The sequence below is a fragment of the Macrotis lagotis genome, chromosome X, assembly GCF_037893015.1.
Source record: "Macrotis lagotis isolate mMagLag1 chromosome X, bilby.v1.9.chrom.fasta, whole genome shotgun sequence".
In the NCBI taxonomy this organism is placed as follows: domain Eukaryota; kingdom Metazoa; phylum Chordata; class Mammalia; order Peramelemorphia; family Peramelidae; genus Macrotis; species Macrotis lagotis.
Genome location: NC_133666.1, coordinates 483,099,603 through 483,114,325, shown reverse-complemented (window position 1 = coordinate 483,114,325; position 14,723 = coordinate 483,099,603). Strand labels below are relative to the sequence as shown.

At 34.9% G+C, this 14,723-nt stretch overlaps 1 protein-coding gene across 3 annotated transcripts in view; it reads right to left on the bottom strand.

The window, feature by feature from the left end:
* CCDC102B (coiled-coil domain containing 102B) overlaps positions 1–7,048 on the bottom strand; it is an 836,813-nt gene extending 829,765 nt beyond the window's left edge. The window contains exons 1-2 of one of the 3 annotated variants that reach the window (XM_074208367.1): positions 6,959–6,984; positions 5,129–5,166 (exon numbers count right to left, since the gene is read on the bottom strand). The gene's annotated coding sequence lies outside the window, so the exon portion shown is untranslated. Of the gene's footprint in view, positions 1–5,128; positions 5,167–6,958 lie in introns of all 3 variants that reach the window. The other 2 variants (XM_074208366.1, XM_074208368.1) reach the window with 2 other exon arrangements.
* Positions 7,049–14,723: the final 7,675 nt, after the last annotated feature.

Below are 14,723 nucleotides of genomic sequence, written 5' to 3'. Positions count from 1 at the left end.
CAAATTTATTTATTAACACTTATCCCACATTCCTAGAATTTACTCTTTTTGTCTTTGGTGTAAATTTAACAAGAAATTTGGAGATTCTAAGTTTGTAGTTTTAAAAAAGGAAAGGGAAGGGAAGGGAAGGGAAGGGAAGGGAAGGGAAGGGAAGGGAAGGGAAGGGAAGGGAAGGGAAGGAAAGGAAAGGGAAAAAAGGCAGCTAGGTGGTGCAGAGGATATGGCACCAAGCCTGGAATCAGGAATTCAAATCCCAGCTCAGACTCTTAATAATTACCTAACTGTATGACCTTGGGCAAGTCACTTAACTTCAAAAAAATCACTACAACTAATATAAGAAAGAAAATCATCAACTGGGAAGTTTCTTTACCTTTTTTGCAGCATGTTCCTTTGATAAAATTCTGATAACCAAGGAATAAGAATCATTTCCCAATAGATAAATGGTCAAAGTTTAAATGACAGAAAGTTCTCAAAAGAAGAAAAAAATATCTATCAATATATGGAAAATGCTTCAAAACACAAATAATAAGAATTCAAATTAAAACATCTCTGAGGTTCTACCTCATAGCCATAATAAAATGAAAATGCGACAGGGGCAGAACCAAGATGGCAACATGAAGGGATCCAGTCTTAGGAGCTCTCTGATAAAAACTCATAAACTAAGGACTCTAACTGAACTCTTGAGAGACAGAACCCACAAAGGGACCCAGTGAGGCAGTTCTCCTACTCAAGGTAACCTGGAAAGAGCAGAAAGGCTCTGCTCCCCGGGGTTGAAGGGGTGGCCCACCAGAGGGGTGCCCCCCAGAGCAAAAGAACTTCAGGCTCCCAGAGGCAGCAGCAGCGGGGGAGTCTCCTGAGCTGCACCCCAGGGGAGCACCGGCACAAAGTGGGGGAACAGTGGGGACCTCTGCCAGAGTGAGCACGGAGCCCAGCCCTCAGGGCACACAGCAAGCAGCTTGGTCTTTCCACAGCCTAGACCCAGAAACAGAAGCAGGCTGAGCCTGTAAGCAGGAGCCCCCAGGGCATGAGCCCATTGAGCTGAGGGAGGGAAGTGAAGAGAGAGAGACTGCAGAGTTCTGTCCTCTGCCCCTGGAACAGGACTCTGGGGTTCTGACCACATTCAGATCCTGATCCCAGTCTAGGTCCCCCAACTGAACAACAAGGGCCCCCCCACTTCAGCCCCCTGACAGAGTGGGGCACTTATGGTCATTCACAGACCAGGAGGGAGTACAGAACCTCACACACTGAGACTCAGGAAGCACCCCAAAAAACAGGCTTAGGCTGGGAAAATGAACAAGCAAGGAAACAAGAGGGAGACTATTGAGAAATATTTTGCAAACGAGCCCAAGAAGGATCAAAATACTCAGTCTGAAGATGAGGAAGCACAAGCTCCTGCATCTAAAGACTCCAAGAAAAACAGAAATTGGGCTCAGGCTATGACAGAGCTCAGAAAAGACTTTGAAAATCAAATGAGGGAGTTGGAAGAAAAACTGGGAAAAGAAAGGAGAGAGATGCAGGAAAAACATGAAAATGAAGGCAGCAGCTTAATCAAGGAAATCCAAAAAAATGCTGAAGAAAATAGCATGCTAAAAAACAGCTTAGGTCAAATGGATAAAACAGTTCAAAAAGTTATTGAGGATAAGAATGCTTTAAAAAGCAAAATTGGCCAGATGGAAAAAGAGATAAGAAAACTCTCTGAGGAGAACAAATCATTCAGACAAAGAATAGAATTCAGGGAGATTGATGAATTTACCAGAAATCAGGAATCAATACTTCAAAACCAAAAAAAAATGAAAAATTAGAAGAAAATGTGAAATATCTCATTGAAAAAACAACTGATATGGAAAACAGACTTAGGAAAGATAATTTGAAAATTATTGGAATACCTGAAAGTTATGATCAGGAAAAGAGCCTTGACATCATTTTCAAAGAATTACTACAGGAAAATTGCCCTGATATTCTAGAAGCAGAGGGCAAAATAGAAATGGACAGAATCCACCGATCCCCCCCGAGAAAGAGATCCCAAAAAACCAACCCCCAGGAATATTATAGCCAAGTTCCAGAACTCCCAAGTCAAAGAGAAAATATTACAAGCAGCCAGAAGGACACAGTTCAAATATCATGGAGCTGCAGTCAGGATCACACAGGACTTAGCAGCAACTACATTGGAAGCTCGTAGGGCTTGGAATACAATATACTGGAAGGCAAAAGAGCTTAGAATGCAGCCAAGAATCAACTACCCAGCAAGGCTGAATGTCCTCTTCCAGGGGAAAAAAATGGACTTTCAATGAACCAGGGGAATTTCAAAGGTTCCTTTTGGAATGGCCAGAGCTGAACAGAAGGTTTGATCTTCAGATACAGGACTCAGGTGAAGCATGGAGATTGGAGGAGAGGGGGGAAATATGAGGGACTTAATGAGGATGAACTGCATGTATAGAAAAATGATACTGATAATATTCATATGAACCTTCTCAGTTAATAGAGCAGGTAGAGGGAGCTTTTATAGTTGAAGCACAGGAGAAAGCTGAATTCGAAGATAAAATATGGTGTAAAAATGGAGTCAATAGAAAAAAAGGGAAATATAATGGGAGAAAGAAAAAGGAGAGGGGGAATAGTCCAAGATATTTCACATAATAAGATTTTTTTTTATTACAATGAGCTATTGCAATGACATGAAAGGGGGAGGCAAGGGGGAATGAGGGAACCTTTGCTCTCATCAGAGATGGCTAGGAGAGGAAACAGCAAATATACTCAATGGGGTATAGACATCTGGAGTAAGAAGGAGGGGGGAGCAGGGGGAAGGGGTGGAGATGTGAATAAAGGAGGAGAGGATGGACCATGGAGGGACAGTGGTCAGATATAATACATTTTCTTTTTTACTTCTTGCAAGGGGCTGGGATTGGATGGCCTGCCCAGGACCATAGGGCCAGGTGGATTCTGGGCCTAAGGGGTGGTATGGGGGCTCAGGGCTTCTTGGCCCCAGGACCAGGGATCTGTCTTCTGCGCCACTCAGCAACCCTACAGCAGAGTCAGAGTGAAAGGAGAGAAAAAATATAGTACACGGTAGTAGAGAAATAAGAAAGGAGGGAGTTGCGATCAGCAATGGCAACGTTGGAAAAATATGGAAGTAACTTTTGTGATGGACTTATCATAAAGAATGTGATCTACTCACGACAGAGTTGATGGTGTTGGAACAAAGACTGAAGCACATTTTTTGTTATTATTATTTGGGGGAGGGTGCAGGGCAAGTGGGGCTGGGTGGCCTGCCTAGAGCCACATAGCAGAATGATCTTTGGGTGTCTGAGGCCGGATTCGGACCCAGGTGCTCCTGGCTCAAGGGCCAATGCTCTTTCTGCCACCCAGCCACCCCTACTATTATTACCATTTTATTTTATTTTGGTTCTTTTTTTTTTTCTTCTTTTTGGTTTTTTGCAGGGCAGTGGGGATTGGGTGGCTTGCATGTCACATGGCTGGGTGATTATTGGTTTACGAGGCTGGGCTGTGCTCGTGGCTCCAGGGCTGGTGCTTCGTCCATTACACCACCTGGCCATACCTACAATTATTACTATTATTTTTTTAATTTTAATTTTTTTTCTCTCCCCTTTACTTTTTTGTCCAAGTAAGTCTATCTATATTCAAGGGGGAGGGGTATTTTGTTTACTTGTAAACAAGTATATTTTATTAATGTAAAAAAAAAATTTGTACAAAATGAGAATAAAAAATAAATTAAAAAAAAGAAAATGAAAATGTAATTTATCAGAGAAGATATGATGTACTGTTTAGAAACCCAGTCATTTTAGAAAATTATTTAGAATTATACCGCCAAAGCCACTAAATTTTGTATACTTTTTGACCCAATGATTTCATACTAGGCATGTATTCCAAAGAGATTTAAAAAGGAGGGATTAAAGAGCAAGATCTGAAAGTGAATTCAGAAGCCATCTAATCCAACTTCCTCATTTTATAGATTAGGTAATTTAGACCTAGAAAGGTTTAATAATTTGCTCAAGAAAATACTAACAGGGGCTGCTAGGTGGCATAGTGGATAAAGCACCAGCCTTGGAGTCAGGAGTACCTGGGTCCGAATCCGGCCTCAGACACCCAAAGATAATTTAATAATTCCTAACTGTGCGGCCTTGGCCAAGCCACTTAACCCCATTTGCCTTGCAAAAACCTAAAATAAAGAAAGAAAGAAAGAAAATACTAACAATTAGATGTGATCCTAGATTCTCTGACTTGGAGTCACTGTTTAATGCTGAAGAACTCAAACATTTTACATACATATATACATAGATACATATATATATAGATAGATAGATACATACATACATATATATACATATTCACCAGAACTCTTTTTGTTGTAGCAAAGACCTGAAAATAAATGATGTGTCCATTAAATGGCTAATGATCAGACAAATAATGATATATGAATTAATGGAGTTTTATTAGGCTATAGGAAGCAATGAGAAGAATGGATTCAGGAAAAATTTGGTAAGTTATGCCTCTCTAAATGTAGTGAGATGAACAAAACCAAGAAAATAAATACAAAGAGACTAATAAAGCTGGAAAAAGATAGTTTGATAAATTTAAGAATTCTGATTAAAATCATGTACAACCAAAATTCTAGAAGACTTATTGAAGTATACTTTGCAACTCTTAAAGGAAAATTTATGAACTAGAGGTATAAGAATGTGACATAAATTTTCAGATATAACCAGTGGGTGGATTTATTCTACTTGACCATTCTAAATTATTAAAGGAAGAAGTTGGTTTTTGGGAGGTGGAAAAGAATTTGGGACTCTTCTCTCCTACTCTCCTTTCCTGATCCCACCTTCTCTACCAAAAGAAGAGAGAAGAAAAGAAACTAATAAACCCTTAAAGAAAAAGTTCAGGGAAGATAAGAAAGTGCATAGAGCAATGCAGACAAGCAAGACAACTTTGGAACTAATGGACTAAATTGAACACTTTTAAAAGTTGTAGATAATAAGATTTCATATTTCAGTTTCAAATATATAGTTCTCTCTGTTCTTTGTATAGGGAAATATGCAAATGTGTTGAGTTCAGAATGACAAAAAAAAACTTTTTTAAGGAACTTAAATGGAGAAAAGACAGTGTGAATGCTTACCAAGGTGATTGATGTGATTCTGTAAATCAAAATAATCCCTGCTTAAAAGGAATTAAAAGAGAAATGAATGATATGTTTTGTCCCCAGTGGAACCAAAAAATAAATCAATATCTGTTTTTGCCCTACTTTGGAAATTAATGAAATATTAAATAGCTTCCCAAGTTTTTTCTGAATTTAACTGACACAGCGATATCTACATGGAAAATCCCATGATCTTTTATAAATAGTAGATCCATGCTTGTATTTTTAAATTGTGGGAAATGTCACTATTGTCCTTTAGAGCTCTAAGTCAACATATAAACACCATAAAGAATATTTGAATAACATCCTCATCTCAGGATCTAAAAATGTATGACTCAATGATCAGATAATTACTAAATCTTGTCAATATTTATGAACAAAATAAAAATATAATAAGCCTAATAGCCTACTCTTACACAGTAGGAAAATCTATAGACATGTTTGAATATTAACAGTTTTTAAGTGAGTGATGGATTTCTTTACCCTGATATCCCTAAAAATAAAAAAAAATTATTTTCCAATTAACAGTATGAATGTATATGGGAGAATTGCATTGTTGGGATATTATAACCTTCTCAGGATGTTCTCTTAAATTTAAGGTTGCCATTGAAAATCTATGGGTAAGAATAATAGTGTGGAAGTGGTTTGGGCTTTTTTTTCCCAAACATAGTGCAAAATCTCCTTTGAATAGAAAAGTTGATTGATTTATTTATGCCAAAAAGCATCTTTTCTACTCTATTCTAAAGCAACTATCCTGAGATCAACATTCCTTTGATCTAATCCTTTGAATTCTGATATATTCATTAAGATTTAAAACTGAAATTTTATACCATGCTCCAAAAGAAAAAATACAAAATCTGATGTGTGAGCTGATTTAGAGAGCTGGAAAAAGATCAGAGTTGATGTGAAAGTGACTAGAGGGATAAAATAGAATGATTAAGTTTTTGAAAGTCATCTGTTACTTACATTTATCCAATAGCTAAAAATGATTTTAGGAATTGCCTTTGTTTGACAGATCTATTTCACAATCACAGGTAATCAAAATTGTGATCCCTGTTAAATTAACAGATGAACTAAATCTTTCAAGTTTTCAGAGAAAATAATTTGTATTTGTTAAGGCACAGTATTTTTATATTTCCCATTTCCTGTGTCTGTTTTGTATTGACCTTTATTCTCTGTCCCTCTCTCTTCCACACTGTAATCCTGTATTTTACATAAGGAAATTCAGATCACTTGTGATAGCTCTAAAATGTGACACATCTCTTGTGATCATACAACTTCCTATTAACAATGACAGGAATTCAACAAAACCACCAGTCATTTCCAAAGGACCTTAAGTATATGAAACATAAATCTATAGTTTTATTAAAAATATACTTTGCAAAAGTTATATTACCTTTTTTCTTATAATAGCATAAAATAAAAGAAACATTTTTGATAATTCATATTCATCTTATACTATCAAAATTTGTAAAATGTTATCTTCAGCTGCTTTCTATATTTGCATGCTAAAACCTTACCTGGTTATGATAACTATACAAATATTTTAAACACAGGAAATGTATATGCTGTCAAGATAAATAACACCAATAGTGGAAAAATGAAAAAGGAAGGGAAAAATACATCCAACTTAACAAGAAACTCCAAATACGTCTGTTTCTTCTGTTTCACAAACCCACAGTAGTCTTGCTCTGTGTCTTATAACCAACTGCTTTTTTTTCCTTTTCTCAGAGAACAACTCATTCTCTATCCCAGCAGGAAAGTATAAAGATTAAATAGAAAAACCACAAGGTTATTAAACACTCTTACCCTCTGGGCTTGCTGAGCTGCTCTTGCCTCTCAGTGTTACAGACACATGTGTAAACATCTGAATTTCCTGCATCCTTTCCTCATCTGTTCAGCTCTGGGGTCTTGGCCAACAGGATTATATCCAGCATTAAGGCCACTCCACACTAACTCAAAAAGGATTCCCATTGGTTGTGAAGCTTTATCAAAGCCAATACCACAACATACTCTTTGAATTTCAACTTAGTTAACCAAAATAAAATCTTTTTTTCTACAATTCCCAAACTAAACATGAGTTTCCTAAGCTTTTCTTCCCAAACTTTTGAAACTATATGCTATGACTATGCCAGGAAGTCTAAATATAGATTTTCATTAGCAAGTTTTCTATTTATTTTCATGTCATTACATTGATCCAGTCATTTTTAAAAGCATTAAAATAAAACAAAAACTATTAATGAAAAAATTTGCAAAAGACAAGGACAAACATTTTATATCATATCATAATAATTATCAATAGAAAAATATCTGCAGGTATTTAATAAATAACTGTGACTCACTTTGTAAAAGAAACTCAGTAAATTTAAGGAAAGATTTTGTTAAAGAAACAACAGTTCAAAATCTTTGTCAGAACATGATCTCCATCAGACTTACAAGAATTTTTAATTTCCAAGTCAAGGACCTCCCCACCCCCTCAGTGAGAGAATTTTGGCATGGATACTCAGTGCTTAATCCAAGTGACTTTCTACTGACATGTCTTTGCTGTTCACTGAGGGAGTGGTGATGCTTTATCTCTTTAGGGATGCAGGTCAAAACAAACAAAAATACAGGACCTCAAAGGTTAACACTAACTTTTGAAATTTTCCAAGGGGAGTAGAAGAAAATTAAATGATAAAAACATATAATTAGAAAGAAGTTTCCTTCATTCACTTGTATTTTTCTTTGGTTTAGGGAATTAATCATTCCTATTAAATAAAGATTTTTATAAAAATATAGTTTTCCAAATTCTCTTGTGTCAGTAGAACATGGTCAAATAATTCAAATCAGAGATATATCCCATAGAAATCACTTCTAGGCATTTTTAGTCTACTAATAAAACTCTCCCATTCATATGAAAAGCTGAAAAAGAGAATAGTCACAAGACTCCCAACTGTATGGAAAGTGAAAATTTGATTCTATTGGACATAAGTATCACAGACTCAACAAACAAACAAACAATACAATCTGCAATTGCTTTAAGAGAAAAATCTGTTTTCCTTTTCAGGTTCTTTATTATTCCCTTCACTCTCCCTCTCTTTCTACTTTTCTTTTTGCTCTTCCCTTTCCCTTTTGTCTTGTCTATTCCCTTCCCTGCCCTCTTCCCTTCCCTTCCCTTCCTTCCCCGCCCCCCCTTTTTTTTCTAGTAGTATAATAGATTTTTTTTGACTTGTGTTCTTCTAGGAGCCCTATAAAACTTTGTCTCTATAAACCCTCTGTATTTTAGAGCAATGTTTTGCTAATATGAAGATCATATTTTCTTTTGGTTTAAACAATAGATTTATTTTGATGCATTATTTTTTTGCTTTTTTCTAGATTGTCCTTAACTTCCATGTAGTTAATCAGTTGTCCTCTCTTTAATTTCTTTGATGACATTTGCCACTGTGCTTTCAATATTTATTATTCTTTTAATTGTTTCTGCTGTATAGGACATAAATTCTGAATTTACAATTTTTATTTCTCTTTTAAACCACTTGTGGACATGACTTCTCGGGAATGCACATTAAGTGCTAAATCATTAAGTGCTAAGTAATTTTCTTTTTTTTTTTGCTGTGTTTATTCATAGATACTGAAGACCATATGCTTTTCTTCTATTCATCCCTTCCTTGTTGATTTATCAGCTTATGCTCAAGGATTTTGACAGAGCTTTAGTAATTGAAGTCTATTTTTCCTCTCTATTTTCCCCATTGTTCACTTTTTGACTCCCTCCAGGTCCCTCAGTCTTGGCCCCAACTAACTTTTAGGAAGATAAAACTGTATCAACACTGATGCTAAGATTTTTATCCCAGGTTTAGTGAAATCAGATGGGATACAGCCTGCTATAATTTCTCTTTTCCACCAGTATCTGGCCAACCTATGTCACAGCAAAGTGCACTACCACAAGCTATTATATAACCTGAGGAACTTTCTGAAGTTTGATTCTCTAAACACTGAAAGAACATGAGTCTGCTACAAGTCTGTGAGCTGGATTTTACAATCCTGTTACTAAAAGATGGGTGGGGAGAGTATGCTAACTGAACATTTGTTAGCAACTAGGACTTCTTAGATTTAATTCACCAAATTTCTACTTCATCTAAGTTATAGGAGTCCTATATTGTAAAGACAGCTGACATTCTTGAGAGAGTTGAGAGGTCATGAGAATCAGGAATAATAACTCCATTTTATTAGTTATGTGACCCTGAAGTAAATCTCTCTCTGTCACTACCTCTCTGTCTCTGTCTCTGTCTCTCTATCTTTGTGTCTGTCTGTCTGTCTGTCTGTCTGTCTGTCTGTCTGTCTCTCTCTCTCTCTCTCTCTCTCTCTGTCTCTCCTAGTATCATTGATTCAAAGTTGAGGGAAGCATGAGTTCTATAGTTTTTTGTTTTTTTCCTTGACCTCTTTGGCACAATGGTAAATCCTTTGGATCTCTAAAATGCAAAACAATATGAATAGGATTATAAAAAACTATCAAGAGAATCAAAAAATTTTAAGCAAACAAGCTCCTGATTAAGAACCCTTATCTTATTTGAAATTATACCCAAAGGACAATAAAACTATGCATATCCTTTGATCCAGTAAAATCACTACTGGCTCTGTATCCTGAAGAGATCATCAAAAAGGGGAAAGCCCCATTTGTACAAAAATGTCTATAGCAACTCTTTTGGAAATTGAGGAGATGCCATTCAAGTCGGGGGACAATATATACAACAAATTATTGTATATGAATATAATGGAGACTATTATTCTATAAGAAATCATAAGTGGACAATCACCAGAAAACCCTGGAAAAGCTTGCTATAAACTGATAACTGAATGAAGTGAGCAGAACCAGGAAATAATTGTACACAATAACAGCAAAATTGTATGATGATCAGCAATGATGGACTTAGCTCCTCTCTGTAGTTCAGTGATCAAGGACAATTCTAAGACTTTTGATAGAAAATGCCATCCACATCCAGAGGAAAAATATATGAAGTCTGAAAGCAGACCAAAGCATACTATTTTCACTTTTTAAAACTTTCTATCTTTTCTTTTTTCTCATAGTTTTTTCTCTTTAGTTCTGATTTCTTTCACAACATGAATAATATGGAAATACATAAAATATATATGAACATAAAAATCATGATTCCTTGCTATAATAGGGAGGGTGGAGAGAAGGGAGAAAGATAGAAAAATATGGAACTCAAAAACTTACGAAAAGATTAATTTTGAAAACTATTTGTATATATTTGGAAAAAGCAAAATTAAAGAACATCGAAAAAAATAAAAGAATCCTGCTGTATGTTTACTTTTACAAGATTATTGTAATGATGTGAAAATAAACAAACTAAATATAAAAAATAAAATAAATTAATGTCTGATAGGAAAAGGAGAAATCACTGTAATATATAATGCCCTAAAGTATAGTCTGAGTGAGGAAAGGATGTCAATGTCTTTTGATTGTGGTTCCACAAACATCTACCATGAAAGTGTTTCAGAATCCCATTTACTACAAAAATGAGCACATATAAAACAGCCACTTCTACATTAAATGAATAATATAACAACTTGAAGACAGAAAAATCTGGAAAATTTCTATTGCTATTTACTATTTTACATTTTTATTGGTACCTCCATCATTTCTGCATGCTAAAAATTAAGGCTATCTTTCAAGACTTAGGTCAATAGTTTTCTAATAAGCTTTCCCAAATAGCTCAATCCATATGCTCATGCTCCCATTTCAGTGGTCTCATTGTACTTTGTTCCTTATGTATATTCATCATGTATGTAGTAATTAATCATCTCCTTTACTAAATGCTTGAGTTCAGGGACCATGACTTATTTATCTTTACATCCCTCTTTGAAGAATATTATACAGTGAAGGAGCACTGGACTTAGATAACCTGGTTTTAAATCTCAGTTCCAACATTAACTTGTTCCATTAGCCTTGAGCAAATCATATATCTGTTCTATGACTCAGTTTCCTGATTTTTAAAGTGGATTTAATTATATTTATATAACAACTTTTCCAAGGTTGTTTTTAGGAAAGTATATACTGTAAATTGTGAAATGTTATATAAATACTAATTGATTAGAGGCACTCAAAAGATGTGTGATTAATGAATGAATGAATTCAAAATGGATTATATTATCATTAATTATTTCTATTGATGACTTTTGTCTTTAACATCAACTCTATTTCTTATTATTCACCCTCCCCTACTCAATAAGGCAGTAAATGTAATAAATATTCAAAAAGAGCAAGAGAAAAAAAGCATTTTAGCAAAAATAATATATCAACAAAATCTAGCATTATATGAAACAATGCACATTCATAGTCCCCCACCTCTCCAAGAACTTATTGAATGTTTATTTTTGTCAAGCCCAATTTATGAGTATTGCTTCTACTTCTTTCTTTATATAAAAAAATATTATGTTTTGTTTTGTTTCACTTTGTACTGGTACATAAATGATCCATCTTCCAGATTTCATTCTCTTCTAGTATACGTTCTTCATAGTGTGGTATGCAGCTCAAAGTATATAGGGATGCTTCAATCATTAGTAATAATTCTCAGTTCCAGAAAGATAACATTTATTAATAACTTTAATATGTATAGTTTGTTTTTTTCAGACCTTCCAATATTGAGTATTCCCATCTTTTGTCATTTTTCCACTTTGCCAGCTGTAAGTTTCTCTTTAAAACTGCCTGATTTTCATTCCTGTTATTATTTAGAATGTGTTAATCTTTTTTTATCTAGTATTTTATTTTTTCCAATTAAATATAAAAATAATTTTAGCATCCAATTGTTCTCTCTTCTCTTCACTTCATCTGAAACAGAAAGCAATTTGATATAGGTTATACATCATTATCATGGAAAAAACATTTCCATATAAATCATATTGTAAAAGAAAACACAGACGAAAAGAAGAAACATACCAATAAAGCATGCATTGACATAGTATGCTTCAATCTATATTCAGACTCCATCAGTTATTTGTCTCAAGATGGAAATCATTTTTTAAAATAAGTCATTCAGAATTGTCTAGGATCTTTGTATTACTGAGAATAGTTAAATTATTCCCAGTTAATGACGCAATATTATTGCTACTATGAACAATGTTCTCCTCATTCTGCTTACTTCATTTTTTATCAGTTCATTCAATTCTTTCCAGATTTTCTGAATGAATCCTGCTCATCATTTTTTATATCACAATAGTATTTCAATCCCATTCATATGGTACAACTTGTTTAATCATCACCCAATTGATGTATATCCCCTCAATTTCCAATTCTTTGCCACCATAAAAGAGCTGCTATTAATATTTTGTACATACAGATGATTCTAAAAAAGTGTCTTTTAGATAAAGCTGAATCAAAGGGTATGTGAAGTTTAATAACTCTCTACACATAGTTCCAAATTGTTCTCCCAAATGGTTGTATCAGTTCACAACTCCACCAGTAGTATTTTATAATCCCAGTTATCCCACATTATCTAACACTAATCATTTTCCTTTTCTGTCATATTAGTCAATCTGGTAGATGTGAGGTAGTATCTCAGAATTGTTTTTAATTTGCATTTCTCTAATCAATAGTTATTTAGAAGCTTTTCATATGACTATAGATAGTCTTCATTTATTGTTTGAAAATAGACTATTTATATTCTTTGACCATCTAGCAATTGGAGAATGACTCGTATTCTTATAAATTTGATTAAACTCTCTACAGAGAAATGAGAAATGAGAAATGAGGCATTTATCAGAGAAATTTGCTATAAAATTTTCCCCCAGTTTTCTGTTTTCCTTTTAATCTTGGTGCATTGGTACTGTTTGCACAAAAACTTATCAATTTAATGTAATAATAATTATCCATTTTACATCCCATGATGTCCTCTATCCTTTGATTGGTCATAGATTCTGCCTTTATCCATAGATTTGACAGGTAAAGATTTACTACATTCTTTTATCTAGCTGTTAATAGTCTAAAATTACTTTTAAAACCTTTTGTTATAACTTTTAATGCATTATTCATTTAAGAAATTTTTCTAACATATTTATCTTGGTTATATGACTCTTACTAGTAATAGACAAAAAAATCTTAATGTGCAGTTTCTACATTAATCATTTAATTCATATTAATTACTAGGTGTATATTTTTCTCTACTAGGTCTTATTGAAACCTGACTCTTCCTTGACGTCATGACCATTTTTTCCAATACTGACTATATAGTCATCCATTCTCCATGGCTCATTGATTGAGACAGAGGGGTAGGAGGCTTTCTAGTGCCATTGCAGGTTTTCCCCCCTTCCTCCACTCAGTAATGTCTCTTCCTTTAAGGTTTATACTATTTATATCTCCAACCCAATCAAAATACTGCTAGTTATTTTCTAGAGATCTGCAGGACACACCCCTTCCTTCCTTAATGAGTTCTATACCTGACTTATAATTATTCCTCATCTCCTGCCCCCATACTGGGGAATTTCAACATACATTTTGATTGCTCTTTAAACTACCTAACAACTCAGTTCTTCAGTCTACTTTTTAACTCCATTTTAGTCTCACACAAAGCTGTCATACAATCTTGCCATCACACACAAATAAACCTCCTCGATATTCAGTGTGAGGAATATAGGGTGTTGGTCTTCACAGGGTGTGGAGGGGAGCCCTTAGGGAATCCATTACAAAGGGGGGAATGGCCCAGACAATCACAAAACTGGAAATTTTCCTAATCCCATTCCAGGGATAGCAAACCCCAAACCTGTTCTCAACTGGTCAAGAGTGACCTAGAGATCTTGACCTAATGCAACTGAGTTTGTGCAATTAGGTAATTGAATATTATCCCACACACCCCCTGTGATGATTGGGGTTCATTAGCATATCACTAGTGTTATGATGTGGGGGAGATCATATTAGGGGCATGTCGTGGAATGGGTGGACCTCTTAGATTGTAACTCAAACTCTGAGAGCCTATGAACATCCAAGAGGGAGGGAAAAGAGTTTCTGAAGACCATAAATTACCTGAGGTTACAAGACTAATTTGTGCTTCATCCCTAGGTGAGGTACCCGTATCTTGTAAGGTGTATCTTGCAAGGTTTGTGAATAAAATGTACAATTTTCTCTCACTCTAGCAGGTTTTTCTTTGCATTCACTTATAACATTCAGGAATTCTAAAATCCCTTATTTGAACATAATCTTGAATTTTCACCTCTCCCTCTGCTTTCTCTTATATAACTCTAATTTTCATCCTCAACATGACCTCTAATCCCGGGACCCCTCAGTCCTTTCCAAAGCCATCTCCCCTGTACTAACCATTCTCTTCTCTTCTGTTCATCTTCACTCCTTGGAGGACCAACTCAACTCTAGATTATTCTCCTTTCTTGAATCTTTACTCCCCATATATCTATCACCCATTGTATTCAAACAAGCCCACTCACAGTCTTAAATTGCTCCCACCAGTCATCTTAACACCTACATATATGATGTTGATTGAAGGTGGAGAAAATCACACAACTTTTCTGACTTTATCTGACTACAAAATTATGTGATATAACCTCAACTAAGTTTTCACCACTACTAAAC